Source organism: Hakea prostrata, chromosome 1, assembly GCF_041222555.1.
Source record: "Hakea prostrata isolate BN-2017 chromosome 1, UWA_Hpros_2, whole genome shotgun sequence".
Taxonomy (NCBI): Eukaryota; Viridiplantae; Streptophyta; class Magnoliopsida; order Proteales; family Proteaceae; genus Hakea; species Hakea prostrata.
The window spans coordinates 42,155,662-42,175,560 of record NC_142600.1 but is presented as its reverse complement, the minus strand read 5'-3'; positions in this window follow the sequence as shown (position 1 = coordinate 42,175,560).

The window sequence follows — 19,899 nt, the reverse complement described above, 5'->3', positions numbered from 1 at the left end:
ATGATCTTAACCATGATCATTGCAAGCTTTTGAAGGAATCATGATCAAACCATGATTTAATCTTGTTAAACTTCTGATTTGAATTTTGATCTCCTTGGATCTTCTATATTGATCATGTTAGTAGTTAATTGCTGTGTTTTCCTTTCATGATCCATGATCTATCAATCTCTAGTTGTTCTCTTCTACCATACTATGTGTTCTTCATGAATCATGGTAATTACATATATGGTAGGTTTTGTTTCCTTATTTAGATTTATGCTTCTAAGCCTTTTTCCTTGAAGATCTAAGTATGTTTTCATGATACTTTTACCTGAAGCAATGATCCATCCTCCTATTGTTTCATCAAGATCCATGGTTGATCTAATTATGGTAACTTTTTGTTTCCTAATTTGGATCTTGATGGCTTGATTGGATTAGTGTTTTGAGGTCCCCTATATGTTAGAATACTATTGATGTAGTTTACCCCTTGATTAGTACCCTTTTGAACCACCAAATTCGGATTTCATATCTTAAAACTCTGTTTTTTTAGGCTACTGTCTGCATTGGTCGACTGGACCAGTCGACCAATCCACTCAACCAATGAGTACAGCAACTCCAGAATTGGTCTGTGTTGGATGTTTTGGTATCTTTTCTGTTAGGGATCTTTCCTAATATGTTGTATACACTTGTTTAGGACCTTCTTCTCAAGTTTGCCAAGATCTTACTTGACTTCTTAGGATTCCTTTGCGAGTTATAAAAGGTAAGGATGGTTATTTCCTTAATTACATAGATAGCATGAATCTAGTTTCTATATTTGAATATCATTGATATGTTTCCTAAATTAGATTCTTACAATGATATACTACTGTTGCATAACCTTGATTACAGTAGCATTGCTTAAATTGATTCATGTATGATTTACTTACCAATTATATACAAGTTGATTGTAATTATTGATTTCTTTCCATATATGAAGTTACCATATATGTGATGATATGAATTGATGCATGTGTATGCTTAAGTATGGTTTGGAAAGGAGAGGTGTCCTTTTGACACTTCTGTCCTTGGACTACTACGGGAATATTATGGGATGTTTCCGGAGATGCCCTCTGGACACCTTCCTAAACTGTTGGATGACATATCTAGGATTGTCTAGTAGTGTTTGGCTAGGATGTCCTGTTATGTCAGACCCTAATCGGAGGGGTATTGAGACCGAACGACCCATGGTAGCAATGGGGATTCATGGGCGCTCAAGACCGGTAACCAACCCGTGAGAGGACAGGAATCACATTGTGGGGGCCATTTATTGGTAGGGTTGCATATGGTTAGACTTGGGCTCACGGGCGCTTAAGACCGGTAACCAACCCGTGAGAGGACGTGAGAGCTTCCCGTTTACCATATGTGGATGATCAATAGGGTTGATGAGTCCGTAGTCAGGGACTATGAGGACTCTAGTGTGAAGGATACCGGAAAGGATCGTCAGGGACGAGGAATGGACGTATCTGGATCTGACTTGATGTAACTAAGTAGAAGACTTGCATTTGGCTAGGTTTTACCCTGACATGCGCCGGTACTTAGACCAATGGTGATGTGAGAGAGTGGTGACTTAACCCCCAGCCATGGAATGTCCCGAGGGATGCCGGACCCATTACCAACTGATGATGAGTGATTGAGACCTTCCTAAAGAAGTACGGTGCTATAACTTAAAGCATGTCTGCCAATAGAGACCAGCATACATAGAGTTAGATTCATTCATTCATTGCTTGTCTCATATCATATTGCATTTATGTTTGTTCTGAAATCCTGCCATTTATGATATTATGGATTTAATCGCTTTACCGAGTTTCTTTGAAACTCATTCCTTTATTGTACAATGTTTGTTAGACTATCCTGCAGTGCTTGAGTACTATGACGGTTCCTATGAAGAAGCGCAAGGCGAAGAGGCATATCTCCAGGAAGGTGATTGCGGTTACCACAATTACACTGAAGATCCCGCGAGTGGTTATGCTCCGTACGATGCTTAGTCCGACCATTGAGTGGAAGCGTCCTTGTGCCATTTATGAGATTTACACTTATAAGGATGTTGTCTATAAAGTAGAGAACAATTTAGTTACTCATTGTACTTGCTACTGGGATTAGCTTTTGTCTAGTTTATTCTCTGTTCGAGCTACTTTTCCGCTGGTTGTAGAGTGGGATTTTTGCCTCACTTTACTTATCTGTCTGACACTCTGATTATATCTAGTATTCTGATTTATTTATGATTCATTCTTTCCTTATTGGATCTATGGTTTATCTTCCGCACTTTTATTATGATTGTTCATGATTATGTTATTGTGAATGTGGGAGGCTGATCACTCGATACCTGATCTTCGGGCTGTGGATCACACTCTCGGGTATGCCAGATAGGGTACCGGCTGGGAGGACGTGACACAGGCTGCTGGACAGGCTTCTTCGGACATTCACGAGCTAAATGACCAGGCTATTTACAGTAGAAGCAACCAGGATTGCTAAGTCCTACTGAAGTAGCCGCAACAGGGGGCTTCTGAACCAATGGCCTTGGATTCGAATTCAGTGGCCTAGCACTCGCATTCACAGGTTGTCGATTCCCGCCATACTGCTTAAACTGGCCGGGCTGCTGAAAACCAGAGTTCTGACCTACACTCCTAGGCTGAAAAGCAGGAGTGGGATAGGATGTAGGTCTCACAAAACGCCGATCATTACGATCCACCAATCCAGGGTTCCTAGGCTGCCAGGGCCTTTGCACACGAGCATTCTCCTTCTCAGTTTCTTCCAACTTCTTCGAGTTCTGCACCACTTGAGCATAGCTCACTATAGGCTGGACAGTGAGGTAAGCTTTAATGGCAGGGCGCAGTCCAATAAAGAATTTCATCGCTTTGGCAAGATCAAGCTTCAGAGAATCACGAGCAAAGAAATGAAGCTCCTCGAATTTCTGTTGGTACTCCAACACAGACAAAGATCCTTGCGCGAGAACCATAAACTCAGCTTCCTTCACATCCTTCATTGCCTCAAGAAAATAATTCATGCAGAAAGCTTCCTTAAACAACTCCCAAGTTACAACACCTGCATGCAAACCTTCCAAAACAGGCCAAGTAGAGGTCCACCAAGCGTCAGCTTCATGTTGCAACTTCTGTTCAGCAAACAAAATCTTCTGAGCTTCCGTACATTGCAAATGACGAAAAGCCTTCTCCAACTCACGAAGCCACTTGTTAGGAAACAAGAGGTCCTTGGTAACACCAGTAAAGCTGGGCACTTGCATCTTCAGAAAACTCTCCATCAGACGAGTATGAGGAGTTCCAGCTAAACCTCCCGCATTCGGGGCTACAGCATGAAGATTTCCATTAACACCTGCACGAGTCTCATTATGAAGAGTCATGAAACCAGTCATCATTTGGTTGAACTGGGCTGCTTGCTGCTGCATCATATTACCCATAATATTGGCAATATCACGAAAGCTTCCAACATTCGGGGCACCGGGTATGTCATGGGTACCCTGATCACCAGTATTAGTCCGCTGATCATGACCATCTTCAGGTATCTCACCACGACCATGACCACTAGATTCACCATGCCCACTTCTCAGAGTAACCATTCTGCAAAAACTGAGAACGTCAAAATACCGAATTTCGAAGTTTCAACATAATCCACAAGTCCAAATGATTTGAAAACTTAAATCATGCTTAAATACATCCATTTAGTCATTCAACAACAAATCATAGGGCAAAAATCACATTTTCCAAAAATCCAACAGAAAATGAGTTCACTGGGTCCATTGGTTGATTGATTGGTCGACTGCCCAGTCGACCAATGAGTCGACCAATCAAGACAAAATACGAAAATTCGCATTATAAGCCTCATTTTCACATTCCAACTTCATTCTAACTTCTTCCAATAGTGAGAGAGCTCAGGGGAAAGACTCCAAAGGTTCTTCCAAGTGTTCTAAGAGTGATTTGGTGCTTCAACAACAACACCACAACCTACATTCATCTTACACAAGGTAAATCTCTCATTCATTCATTCTTTCACATCATATCATGCTTGCATTTCAACAAAAATCATGTTTTACTTGTATCCAATGTTAGAAATCATGCTTAGGAATACTTAGAAACATATTCCCTAGATTTTAAACAGAATGCTATGCATAGACAACAAGTTCTAACACCTTGCACTTCTTGCACTTTAGAAAAATTTTGTTTTCTCACAAACTGCTTGGAGTTTTCGCATGAAATCAAATTCTACATGCTCAAAATGATAATGTGAATATGTCCATATAGTTTGATTTAACCAATTTCAACTTTTCAAAAATCCAATTTTGACCTAGAATGCAAAAATCCCCAAATTCTTCTTGCTGAATTTTCTACTTTAGACTGAGATTTCGATCGATTTTCTTCAAATAAACTTTATAGACATGAAATTCCAAGTATTGTGTACATGCTAGTATCTTCAAATCAAAATTTCCCCAAATTTGAAATTTTCTGAAAAATTACGAAAATACCCTTTTGACTGAAATCTTGAAATAGCACTAACAACAATGTCTTTTGCTTCTTCTACAGACATTCACTATTCCAAGGGGTGTATGAGGACGAGGTCGAGGTCGTATGGTAGGGGCACTCAGAGGCAGAGGTCAGGTTCCTTCAGAGCCTAGACATGAGGTTCGGAGACCAGACAGATTCGACACTCCACAGGCCGAGTTCTTATATGAGGCCTACTTCAGTTACTGTAACATCGAGCTGGGATGTCTACTACACCTTCGTCAGCTCAGGGTCTTTAGGATTCAGTAGAGGTTCGACACTTTGCAGTGGACACATCTCTTCACAGAGGATCTGCCGATATACCCAGAGCTAGTGAGGTTGTTCTTCAGCAACCTAACCTATACCAAGGAGACTAGAGGTCCAGGACATCCACTTCGGCTTGTCCTTAGGAGCAGGGTCCTTCAAACTCGGATCCACTTCTCTACGAGATCACTGGCAGAGATCTTGCGGGTCCCTTACTACCCAGATCAGTGCATATGGATACCTGCAGGGGTAGACATAGACAGCTACTTGATGCCATATGAGCTGCACGAGATATGCTCCACACTGTGGGATAGTCGTTGATGCTTCACTCCGTGGAACAGTGGGCGGATGACAGATTTAGCAAGGATCATCGATCGCATCGTCGGCCGAAACATCATGCCGAAGGCTGGACATCACCATTGGGTCACAGTGATGGAAGCCTTAGTCATCTACCGTGTGAAATCCAGCCCAAACCTAGCCAGGACACCCTATCTATTTTGGGTGAAGAAAGGTTAGTTTAATGTTACATCTTGAAGTTGGACCTTGATTTCAGTGTTCTGTCTCCTTCTTCTCTCTTTTCTTCTTCTTACTGTTCTATCTTGATGTTTTGATTGTGGAGAAGGTGTTACACCACTATAACTACCTATTCTCTAATCTCCTTATGTCTTAGAGTGAACTCCCAATCACTCTATGCATTCCTTGAAACCACATGGTGAATCTCCTCAATTCTTCACTGATTTTGGTTGAGTTTTGGACAGCATGATCATTCTACTGTAGCTTCTTTTCTAATTAATGTTTAACATGTTTGATCTTAGTCTTACTGCTGTTCTAATGTATTTCATCTCTTTGAATCAATTCCCCTTTCTTTCTAGCCATTTTAGCCTTCTATGTTGACCATTGATATAAGCATTCTAGTAAGTTTCTATTTTTGATTCCTCTCATTCTAGGATTAGTATTCTTTTGATTTTCTATTTATTTATTCTTGCCTCTGATATGTTCTTGATATTCCATTAGAGAGAAGCCTTGTTCTCTCTAACTCTTCCCTTGAATCCATGGTGAGTTTGCTATGAGAACCATGTTGTTTCCAATTTAGAAACTCATGTTTCCAATTTATAAAGTACTGATTTTTGGACCATGTATGATGTCAAATTCATGCTAGATAGTCTTAGTATGTTTGCGTGAAGTTCCCTTTCAAATTTCGGATCAATCGGACTTCAAACGAAGAAGTTATGACCAAAACAGTGCAATCTGTACCTTGTTGTCTCCATTGGTCGACTGGGCCAGTAGACCAATCCAATCGACCAATGAGATCTGTTTTCCAGATTTAGGTCTTTGTTGCTCTATTTAAGTCTAATCTTGGGATTAGTTCGTCTCCTCTGCCTCCTAAGCCTCTGGAACGAGTTAGAACTCCATTCTAATCAATTTCCTTGCATCCTTGGTTGATCCCTCGCAAGAACTCAAGTAATCTTCTTCCTTTTGCATCAAAGGTATGTCTACACTCTCTTCTTCTTCTCCATCTCTGTTTTTCTTTCCTTTTTGGGCTGACATAGTAGAGAAGATGCTGCATTCTTTGTTGCAAACATCTCTCTACTCATCCCTCATGATCTTCCTAAGGATTAATGGCTAATGCGATGATCTTAACCATGATCATTGCAAGCTTTTGAAGGAATCATGATCTAAATCATGATCTTGTCTTTGTTCATCTTTTGATTCAAATTCTGATCTTCTTAGATTTGTTTTATTGATCATATTAGTAGTTAATCGCTGTGTTTTCTTTACAAGAGTTGTAACACCTCAATCTTTAGTTCTTTCTTCTTGATCATACCATGCTTTCTTCGAAAACCATAACTAATACATTTATGGTAAGTTTTGTTTCCTTATTTAGATTCATGTTCTTCAGTCTTAGATCTATTTTTCTTGAAGATCTATGCATGCTTTTCATGATTTCTTTATCACAATCAATGATCCATCATCCTATCGTTCTTGTCCATGATTGTTACTATGAATTCTTCAAGAACCATGATTGATCTAATTATGGTAACTTTTATTTCCTAATTTGTAAGTTGAAGACTTGATTTGGATTAGTATTTTGAAGTCCTCTATACACTAGGATACTTTCATAGTAGTTTCCCCCTTGTTTGGTACCCTTTTGAACCACCAAATTCGGTTCTATAGTCTAAAAACTCTGATTTTGAAGGTCACTGTCTCTATTAGTCGACTCATTGGTCGACTGAGACAGTAGACCAATCCAATCGACCAATGAGTACAGCAACTCCAGATTTGGTCTGTTTTGGATGTTTTGATATCTTTCCTTCTAGGTTTCTTTCCTAATATGATATATATACTTGTTTAGGACCTTCTTGCCAAGTTTGGGAAGATTCTCCTTGATCCTTGGAGATTCTCTTCAAGTTATATAAGGTAAGGATGGTTACTTCCTTAACAACATAAATTGCATATCTTAGTTTCTATATTAGAATCTTTCGGATTTGTTACCATAATTAGATTCTTTTATGAATATATTACTGCTGTATTTACTTCAATTACAGTAGCATTATTTACTTGCTTTCTTTAGTTTATGAAAGTCTTTATTTGTCAACTGTATATGAGATGAATCTTATTATGGTATATTTTCTATATACTGTAAATGTGTATGATATGATTGATTTGTGATTGTGATTGATTAAGTATGGTTCGGGAAGGAGAGGTGTCCTTTTGACACTTCTGTCCTTGGACTACTACGGGAATATTATGGGATGTTTCCGGAGATGCCCTCTGGACACCTTCCTAAACTGTTGGATGACATATTTAGGACTGTCTAGTAGTGTTTGGCTAGGATGTCCCGTTATGTCAGACCCTAATCGGAGGGGTATTGAGACCGAACGACCCGTGGTAGCAATGGGGATTTGTGGGCGCTCAAGACCGGTAACCAACCCGTGAGAGGACATGAATCACATTGTGGGGGCCATTTATTGGTAGGGTTGCATATGATTAGACTTGGGCTCACGGGCGCTCAAGACTGGTAACCAACCCGTGAGAGGACGTGAGAGCTTCCCGTTTACCATATGTGGATGACCAATAGGGTTGATGAGTCCGTAGTCAGGGACTATGAGGACTCTAGTGTGAAGGATACCGGAAACGATCGCCAGGGGCGAGGAATGGACGTATCTGGATTTGACTTGATATAACTAAGTAGAAGACTTGCATTTGGCTAGGCTTTACCCTGACATGCGCCAGTACTTAGACCAATGGTGATGTGAGAGAGCGATGACCTATACCCCCAGCCATGGAATGTCCCGAGGGATGCCGGACCCACTACCAAAAGGCGTTGTGTGATGAGACCTTCCCAAAGAAGTATGGTGCTATGACTTAAAGCATGTCTGCCAATAGAGACCAGCATACATAGAGTTAGATTCATACATTCATTGTTTGTCTCATACCATATTGCATTTATGTTTGTTCTGAAATCCTGCCATTTATGTTATTATGGATTTAACTGCCTTACTGGTTTTCTTTCGAAACTCACTCCTTTTGTACCATATCTTTTGTTAGACTTCTCTGCAGGTTTGAAATATGATGATGGTCCATATAAGGAAGGGCAAGGTGAAGAAGATGAAGACTGAAGATGAAGAAGAGCAGACTGAAGATGTGGATTAGATTTCTCTTGTTTCTTCTAGACTTATCTTTTACTTTACTTGTATTAGCTTAGAGCTTTACTTAGATTTCGATCTACCTTCCGCATATGTTGTGGAGTATATTTCCGCTATACTCTACAGTTGTCTTTTGATTTGGTATCAGGTTTTCGCACTCTGATATTCTTAGTGATTCTTTTGAGATCTTTTCTTGAATTTTATTATTAACTTATTATAATACAATGATTTGTTCTTGCTTTTGATTATGTTATTGTGCTATATGGATATGATTGTTCCTAAACTTGATCTTTTGGGCTGTGGATCACTTCCCCAGGTAATCCAGATAGGGTACTGGCTGGGGGGATGTGACATACCGCATCTACATGGGCTTCGAGATCGACCTTTCTTACATCATTAAGCAGGTCATGCTAGATATGGTTCTGCGGCCTAGCATGCGGAACCTTTGCTATGGGAGGCTATTGACCTTGATCTTCAGGCATTTCAGGGTGAGTTTCGAGGATACACCAGTGGACACTGGTTCACGAGGATATATTATCGGGACTCGGACCATTTGTCAGATGAGGCTGCAACAGACTGTGAGATCTCCTGGTCCAGAAGGTGAGGAGGATGATGAGATAGAGGATGAAGAGGAGGATATCGGTCCTGATAGTGATGATCAGGCCAAAGATGATACAGAGATGCACGAGGCTATGCCGGAGCATCACGAGTTTCCTTCATCGCACTTTGAGATAGGTGGTCCTTCTCATGCAGTTCCAGAGACTACAGATCTTAGTGCACAGATGAGATCGATGACTTCCATGCTGGAGAGGATGGAGGTCAGACAAGAGCAGATGTATGAGAGGATGGAGTCACGATAGGATAGGATAGAGCATCAGGTGACTCAGCTATTAGAGGACTTCAGAGCTTACAGAGATCAGAGGAGATCACCTAGATAGACTGTACTTAGGATTTCCTTTTATGCTTTTCAGATCTAATCGTTGTAAAACTTTTCTTAAAGTTAATGAAGTTCTTTTTATTTCACTTTATTATTGTGTATTATGCACTTTTCTTGTATTGCACTTAGTGACAATTGTTTAAGTATAATTATTGTGCATTATTTAGAAGTATTCAGTTATGCTTCATTATACAGTTTCTAGTCCAAGTGTTCTATTATTCATATCTAAGAGTAGATGAATCATTTCTGGATCTATGACTCAGGAATGTTCTGTTACTGTTTTCTATGGTTAGGATTTCCTTGAACTTTGGGCTCTGATACCAATCAGTCACATCCTCCCAGCCGGTACCCTAACTGGCATACCCGAGAGTGTGATCCACAGCCCCGAAGATCAAGTATCGAGGAAATCATCCTCCCACATATACAATAACATAATCATAAACAGGAAATAATCAAGGTTTAATATTATAAACAAGGTTCATAACAAGAAGTGAATAAACAATATAATCAGAGTGCAGAAAATGATACCAGATATCCAAAGATATCAAAAGAAGTAGAGAGAGGCGGAAACTCACTCCACAAAACACAACGGAACGCAGTATGTAAGTCTAAAAGAAATAACAACTAAATCAAAGGGACTAAGAAGGATAACTAAACATAAGAGTTTTCTATTCTATAGATGACGTTTTCAAAATAGTGGACTTCATTAATCCATTTTAGACGTTCCACCTCCACGTTGTCTTTAATCATAGTACGCAACTTGATCAACTGAGGGATCATCAGAGTAATCTTGATTGTTGCCAACACCTTGCGTGTAGTACGCTTCATCGGCTTGTGTTTCATCATATTGTTCACCATACTAATCAGTACCTATAGAATAGTCTAACAAAACAATGTACAAAAGGAATGAGTTTCGAAGAAACTCAGTAAGGTAGTTAATCCATAACAACATAAATAACATGAAAGCAATCCATAAAAAGATGAAATGCAATAAGAAACAAATAATGTATGTATGCATCTAAACTCTATGTATGCTGGTCTCTATGGCAGACATGCTTTAAGTCATAGCACCATACTTCTTTGGGTAGGTCACGCATACGGCTCCTGTTGGTAGTGGGTCCGGCATCCCTCAGGACAAACCATGGCAGGGGGTTAAGTCAACACTATCTCTCATAACCATTTGGCATAAGTACCGGCGCATGTCAGGGTAAAGCCTAGCCCAATGCAAGTCATCTACTCAGTTACATCAACTCAGGTCCAGATACTTCCATTCCTCACCTCGGGCGATCCTTTCCGATATCCTTTCCACTAGAGTCCTAATAGTCCCGGACTATGGACTCATCAACCCTATTGGTTATCCACATATGGTAAACGGGAAGCTCTCATGTCCCCTCACGAATCATTTCACCGGTCTTGAGCACCCATGAGCCCAAGTCTAGCCATATGCAACCCTCCAATAAATGGCCCCCTCAATGTGATTCCCGTCCTCTCACGGGTTGGTTACCGGTCTTGAGTGCCCGTGAATCCCCATTGCTGCCACGGGTCGTTCGGTCTCAATACCCTTCTGATTTGGGTCTGATATAACAAGGATATCCTAGCCAAACACTACTAGACAGCCCTAGGTATGACAATCAATAATTCGGGAAAGCGTGGATGGACAACCCCGGAAACATCCCATACTATTTCCGATAATGTCCAAGGACAGAAGTGTCAAAAGGACACCTCTCAATCCCAAATCATACCTAATCATATACAATCTCAGATCAGTCATGATATACACAGTCAACAGTTCATCATATACCAAAGAGAATATAAAGTCATGATCTAATCATTAACAACATGATAATTACCAATTCATATAAGTATGAATAATGAAAAGATAACCTAAACAAGTGCTACTGTTCTCACAGTAGTATATCAGAAGTAAAAGTATACAAACAGTAGTTAAACTCATAGTTTCATAAAGATAGAAACCAGAGAGTATGTGATCTATGTAGTTAAGGAGATAACTATCCTTACCTTCTAACCCGTAATGGAACTTAGAGAATCAAGTAAGACCTTGACTAAACCTGAGAAAAGAATCTTAAACAAGTGTATACAATAAGTTAGGAAAGATACATAGATGGAAAGATCACAATTCAATCAAAACAGACCAAGAATGGGGTTGCTGTACCCATTGGTCGACTGATTGGTCTACTGCCCCAGTCGACCAATGAGTCGACCAACAAAGACAGTAGCCTTCAAGAATCAGAAATTTTAGAATATGAATCCGAATTTGGTGGTTCAAAAGGGTACAAAATAAGGGGGGAAATTCAATGGAAGCATCCAAGTCTATAAAGGACATCAAACCATTAATCAATTCAAGTTTCCAGGTTACAACTTAGGAATCAGAAGGTTAACCTAATTAGGTTAAAAATAGATCATGAAGGGAAAATAGTGTGGATCAAGGATAATGAACTAGAGGATGATAGGTTATGATTCTAGTAAAGAAAACACATTGATTGGATGTTAACAGGGTCAATAACATATATCCAAGAAATTAGGGTTTCACCCTTTTTGACTCCCATGAAAAAGGTTGAGATCACAGGAGGGAGGGAATTAATGATAGGCCAATTACAACAAGAAGAATTATAGAATATTAAATTTAGATCAACCTAAATATTACCCATGAGGTTTCCCTCACATGGGAGGTTACCAAAGGTTCTCCTGATGACCACACAAGGTTAGGGTTTCAAGGATTAGGGTTTCCATGATTCAACTAGCTAGGGTTAAGATCATGATGATGATCATAGATCTCAAAGAATCGAATGAGATCATGGAATAGATGGTTGCAAGGGTGCATCATCTTCTTCCTGATCTCAACCATGAACAGAATAAAGAAAAGAAAAATCAGAGATAGAGAGGAAAGAGATCATAAACATACCACTGATGCAGGAGGATGAAGATCACTTGAGTTCTTGCGAGATATCAACCAAGGATGCAAGGGAATTGATTAGAAAGGGGTTCTAACTCGTTCCAGAGGCATAGGAGGTAGATGAGGCAAAGTATTCCCGAGACTAAACTAAAATAGAGTAGCCATGACCTAATTTTCAAAAACAGAATCAATTGGTCGATTGATTGGTCGACTGGTCCAGTCGACCAATCAGAACAACAACTTCAAAACAGGGAATTGAAGGCTCAGATCAAGTCCAAACATCAAGGGGTTTTGCACACTCCTAAAGTGACATACCTAGTAGGTAGAAATGCCTTCGAACCAATACAAAGAGCATTCCAAGTCCATCAACTAATCCAATCTTCATCAGGGTGCAGTTTCCATAAATGGAACACTGACATCCACACTCAAGGATTCCAATCCAGCCATCAAGTCTTCAACAGAAATGGCCCAAAGATGACTTCTTGCATTACTTCGGGTTGTTGGACCTACAAACAACAGGGTTTCCGGGTCAGGGTTAGGGCTGGGTTTCACATTAACCCTGACATGCGCCAATACTTAGACCAAACGGTGAGGAAGTATGGTGCTGTGACATAAAGTGTAATATCCAACCCTATTCTAACCCTGACCCTAACCCGGATCCACTGTTGTATTCAGGTCCGAAGACCCGAAGTGGTGGTAGAAGAGACCTATGGACCATTCTGATTGATGATCATGATTCGGAGACTGAGCCTATGGACATTGATGACGATACCCCTTGCTTAAATGCATTATCAATGTTTAAGGAAAGTCTACGCATCGGAGAAGATTAATCTCATTGATGTACCTAATGACCTCCTGTGCACAATCCAAAGGTATTCCCCGAAACTAGACTTCTTGATTGAATTGTGGAAGAAAACCTCACTCAAATTGACCTTGTGTAGCCTTTCAAATCGCTACTTGAATTTGCTGAACTAAATCTGTTTTTCTGCTGAGAAACATTTTGGTCGATCCTTTTGGTCGATACAATCGACCAAAGTTTCCCAGTCTGCCAAGTTAAAGATTTCATGGAATATTCCTATTCTATTTATTATGACCTCGAGCCTTGAGCCTTGTGCAATCATTTTTCTCACCTGAAATCGTGGGGAGAGCTTCCCAAGGCACCTCCTTGGCTAATGTGAAGGGCACCTCATCAAAAACTCATTGTTTACTATTGATTCTTGTCTACTTCTTCCACACTAAGGTATGAATCACCATTCCACTCTCTATCCTACCATTTTCTACTCTTTTCTTTTCCTTTCTTGCTGGTGAGACATTGGAAATGGTGCTGCAACCTTGCAACCACCACTCCAAGTATCTACACATGATTAACCTATGAGTTTCTTAGCCATCCATTGATGCCATGCCTCCACCTCATGCCTAGCTTATGTATTCCTCTATTCTTCTATTAACATCATGTCATTTTGTACCAAATTGAGTTGTAGGGAATGCTATGTTCATGTTTATCACTTCTATATGATTCCAATCGAAATCCTAGTAGTTCCCCTAGCTATTACATGCCATTTCCATGACAATGGAATCAATCCCAACTCATGCCATGATGTTTGTCACTTGAACTTGTTAGCTCAAATTGGGGCTTTTTGTTTGGACCATTGGATTGGGTAATTTTCTTGACTTATAGTGTCCTACTACCGTTGTTAAGTGTTCCTCCAAGTTTCAGATTGGTCCGAACACCGGAAAACCAATTTAGGATGAAAACACCCAAAATACATCATTCTGTCCCGAAGGAAATTTTGGTCGATACCATCGACCAAAACCATCGACAAAGTTGTTGCTGATAGCAACCTTGGCCAGTTTTGATCCAATTGTTATCCAATCTTCCTAATTTCTTCTCTAACTTATTATTGATGTTTGTTTAGGGCCTTAACAATTATTTTGGACTATTTCTTGGAACTCTTAATTCATCATCAATTCAACCCAAGGTAAGGATGGTTATCTCCATAAACATATAGATCACCAACTTATGATTTAGGTTCTTGTTTATGAATGGAACCTTTTGATTACTTTTAAATCTTTATAACACTATTATGTATGTGTTAGAACAGTAGTATTGACATCTTTATACTCTTGTCATGTTACATTACTATTCTTGTTTACTTATGTCTATGATGATTCATTTCAATATCATGTTTTAACTTTTATGATAAGATGTATTGGATGCATGAAAGATGATGAACTTGAATATGTGATTGCTTACGTATTGACTTGGGATTGGGGAGTGTTCTATTGACACTTCTGTCCTTAGGCATCGGAGGGAATAGTATGGGATGTTCTCCGATGGTGCCTATCGATACTCTCCCGGGTTATTGGATGACATACATAGGACTGTCTAGTTGGTTGGCTAGCTTTATCCTTGTCGTGTCAGACCCGAATCGGAAGGGCATTGAGACTGAACAACCCGTGGTAGTGTATGGTTGGATGGGCACTCTAGGCCAGTAACCAATCCGGTAGGGGACATAAACCATGCTACGGATACCTGAAAGAGGCCATTTATTGGTAGAGTTGCATATGGATAGACTTGGGCTCACGGGCGCTCAAGACCGGTAACCAATCCGTGAGAGGACGTGAGAGCTTCCCGTTTACTATATGTGGATGACCAATAGGGTTGATGAGTCCGAAATCCGGGATTTCGCTGACTCTAGTGTGAAGGATACTGGAAAGGATCGCCGGGGGCGAGGAATAGACGTATCTGAATCTGACTTGACCGACTGAGTAGATGACTTGCATTGGGCTAGGCTTTACTGTGACATGCGCCAGTACTTGACCAAATGGTGATGTGAGAGAGCGGTGACCGATCCCCTTACCACGGTTTTTGATAACTTTACCGATCTTCCCCGGGCATTCCCAAGATATGGAAATGGGAGAGTGACTGACGACCCAGAGAAGTACGGTGCTATGACTTAAAGCATGTCTACCCTAGAGACTAGCATTCATAGAGTTAGACTCATATTTGCATCATATGTTCCATATCGCATTGCATTATACTATGTTCTGAATGTGTATGATTTCTAATTATGGAATAACTGCCTTGCTGAGTTCTTTGAACTCATTCCTTTTTGTGCAAATTTTTTTAGATTATATTCTAGGTATCGAGGACTACGATGGCACCTCCCTTGAGGCAGACTATGATTCCACATACTACCCTCCGGGTAGTGGCGTCGGTGAGGATCCGTATATTGGAGCTGAGGAGGATTACTATCCGCACCAGGGTTAGCCCCACAGTTGTGCGGGAGCGGCAGCGTTGGGTTTACTTCATCCGTACTATTGAGGAGACTACTATTAGTGTCACACCCCGCCCGCCGGCCTTGATTACCCGCCCGACAACCCGTGGGTGCGATCCGTCAAAGGATCCACGGTTTTAGTCTATCAATAATAATAAATACAAATACATGTAATCAAGAGCAAGAATAGAGCAATAATTAATAAAAAGGTTACAAGAGTCCAAATACTCCAATAAATATCCAAATAATAGCCAAAGGAAAGAATCAAGAATCAAATGTAATATCGAGTTCAGCGGAAGCAAAATAAATAAACTAGAAAATCTTCTCTTTGGTTTTCTTTTCTAAATCTAAAAACTAGTTTTCTAAATTAACAAGTAAAGATGTCCTCCAATCTTTCTCCACACGATCATCAAAATCTTGGGAATCTGCCTCCGTCAGCCATCAATGGGTGCTAAAAGTGCACACAAGCATCTTCAGGAGGCATCATGCTCTGCAAGTTCATGTACCACTGTCTGTCTCACATCAGCTTCATATGAGAAGGCTCTTTCATATGAATCATCTCCAACTTCCAACGTTGAATCACCATCTGTACAACTCATATAATATATACAATGAAAGGAGTGAGTTCTAACGAACTCAGTAAGGAACAGACAATTCTCATATATATGTCAATACAATCCACGAATGCATATATGAAATGATATGGATGATATGCAGAAATATGAATGCTACTAAGATCTAACTATGCAAGTCTCTAATAGCTGACATGCTTTAAGATATACACCAGCCCTCCTCTGGGTAGGTCTAGTCACTCTGATCCGGCAAGGACTAGTTACTTCTGTAGGGATCCTGAGCAAAGGGGTAAGTCCACACCTGACTCTCAAACCATGGTTGGGGGTTAAGTCAACACTCTCTCACCACGACCATTGGTAATGAGTACTGGCGCATGTCGGGGTTTCTAATCCAATGCAAGTCATAATGGTAACATACTATATGGAGTCCAGATACTTCCCCTATGGCACCAACCAACTCGGTTTAGTATCCTTCGCAACCTAGGAGTGAGAACCCTCACGGACTGGCTACCGCTGTTGGACTCCACTCCTTAACCTTATGGTCATCCACATATTGTTGGGGGGGATGCTCTCATGACTCCTCACGACACCCGGTCCGTTCCTTGGACGTCCATGAGCCCAACCCTAACATATGCAACCCCACCATTGCATGACCAACAGTGGACCACTAAGTCTCCGCACGGACTGGTTACCGCTGTAGGATGAAACAGAGTCACGTCACCATTGTCACAGGTCTCCCGGCTTCAATTCCCCTGCCGAAAGGGTAATAGCATGTGCGGGAGTTCCTGCGGGTGCATGGAGTGCTCTTATCGCACCGGTTGATGGTCAGAGGCGAAAGGTGGTAAGGCAGTTCACACAGAGACTGGAGAAGAATTGGAGGACCCCTTACCTTATTAAACTGGAGTCTAAGTTCATTGACTTAGAAAAACAAACTGGAAAGAAACTGATATAAACACTTTTGAATTATTCTGCTGCCCTCATTTTTGTTTTATTCCTTTATTCTTTATTTCTTTCCTTTGATATTGGAGTATTTTGGACTCCTGTAATTCATTTAATTCAGTTATTGAATATTCTTTGCTCTTGATTATCTGTATTTGTCTTAATTATTGTTGATAGACTAAAACATTGGATCTTGTGACAGATCGCACCCACGGGTTGTCGAGCGGGTACCCGAGACCGACGGGTGGGGTGTGACAATTAGTATAGAAGAAACCCTAGCGTAGTGCCCCATTTCCCCAGTGTGTTTATGGAGTATATGGGCCTGAAATTAACATGTATTTGGATTCTTCTGGTGATACTTGGACATGTACTTAACTACTTTTACTTTCCGCTGCTTTGAGAGAGTGGCTACAACACCTTCTCTCCCTAATATGATTTTGACCACATTCTGATATTATCTATCTTCCGCACTCTGATATATATATATATATATATATATATATATATATATATATTTAATCCTATCTTATACATATTGTTTAGTATTAATTGTTTTTACCATTGATTATTCCTATTCATGATTATGTTACCGTGTATGTGGGAGGCATGGACCTCAAATCATTGATCCTTGGACTGTGGATCACATCCCGGGTATTCCAAATGGGGTACCGGCTGGGTGGATGTGACATAAAGCATGTCTGCCAATAGAGACCAGCATACATAGAGTTTAGATGCATACATACATTATCTGTTTCATACTGCATTGCATCTTGTTATGATTTGCTGCATGTTATTTATGTTGTTATGAGTTAACTTGCCTTACTGAGTTTCTTTCGAAACTCATTCCTTTTTGTACAATCTTTTGTTAGACTATTCTACAGGTACTGACTACTATGACGGACAGTACGATGAAGTTCAAGCCGATGAAGCGTACTACACGCAAGGTGTTGGCGACAATCAAGATTACACTGATGATCCCTCGAGCGATCAAGTTGCGTACTACGATTAGTCGTAACGTGGAGCTGGAACATCTTTGTTGGATTGACGAAGCCCACTATTTTGAAGATGTCATCTATAGGATAGAAAACTCTTAAGTTTAGTTTGTCTTTCTTATTTTCTTTTGTTTCAGTTGTAATTCCTTTTAGAGGTACATACTACGTTCCGCTATATCTATGGAGTGAGTTTCCGCCTCTCTCTTCTTCTTTGATATCTTTGGATATCTGGTATCATTTTCTGCACTCTGATTATATTGATTATTCCTTTCTTGATTTTAAATCGTTTGTTTATAATATTTAAACCTTGATTATTTCCTGTTTATGATTATGTTATTGTATATGTGGGAGGATGATTTCCTCGATACTTGATCTTCGGGGCTGTGGATCACACTCCCGGGTAAGCCAGTTAGGGTACCGGTTGGGGGGATGTGACAAGACTGATATTTGTCAGGAGCAGATTTGGCTTGGTCTAGTTTCTTATGATTTTTTTACTGAGGAAACATTGTATAAGTTAGAAGAAACTGTAACTTAGTTGCTTACCTTTTTCTTTCCCTTCTTTTGAGAACTAGTTGTAATCTGTACTTTATCTCGACCTACCTTCCACTATTATTGTAGAATGGGTTTCCGCCTCATTCCACATTTTGATTATTTATTTTATTGGTATCATTTCCGCACTCTGATGTTCTTTGTGATCTTTCTGAGATCCTTTCTTGACTTGTGTTATTAAATTATTTGAATACAAAGATTTGTTCTTGCTTTTTGATTATATTATTCTGCTAAGTGGATATGATCATTCCTAAACTTGATCTTTTGGGCTGTGGATCACTTCCCCGGGTAACCTAGATAGGGTACCCCCTGGGTGGATGTGACACCACCAAATTGACTATGTTGACCGGCATGAGCAAACCCAGAACTCTGACCTACACTCCTAGGCTGAAATGCAGTAGTAGGATATGGTGTATGTCTAATAAATTGCTGCTCAGTACGGTCAACTAGTCCAAGATTCCTTGGCTGCCATGGCCTTTGAACACGAGCACTTTCTTTTTCAGTTTCTTCCAGCTTCTTCGAGTTCTATACAATCTGGGCATAGCTCTCAATAGGCTGAACAGTGAGATAAGCCCTAATTGTAGGCCGCAAACCTTTAAAGAACTTCTTTGCCTTAGCACGATCGGGCTTTATGGAGTTAGGGGCAAAGAAGAAAAGTTCTTCAAATTTCTGCTAGTTGTCAAGCATAGGCATAGAACCATGCACAAGAGCCATAAACTTGGCTTCCTTGGCATCTTTCACCGCTTCAGGGAAGTAATTCTTACAAAAGGCTTCTTTAAATAATTCCCAAGTCACAACACCAGCATTCAATTCTTCAATAATAGGTCAGGTGGAGGTCCACCAAGCATCAGCTTCATGATGGAGCTTCTGTTCGACAAACAGAACCTTCTGTGCATCAAAACACTACAAATTATGGGAAGGCTTTCTCTAATTCCCGCAGCCACTTATTCTGAAACAGAGTATCCTTCGAGACGCAAGAGAAAGTAGGCACTTGCAACTTCCAGAAACTCTCCATCAATCGGGTATGAGGAGTTCCAACAAATCTTTCCTCATTCAAAACTGCAACATTAGGGTTTCCATTCGCACCAATACGAGTCTCATTGTGAAGAGTCATGACACCTGTCATCATTTGATTGAACTAGTTAGCATTGCTGCTGCATCATATTGCCCATGATGTTTGCAATATCACAGAAGCTGCCTATATTCGGAGCATTGGGAATGTCATTAGTAGTATGATCATCAGAATGAGTCTGCTGATTAGAACCATCATTAGGTATTTCTTCATCCCCATTGTTGCAG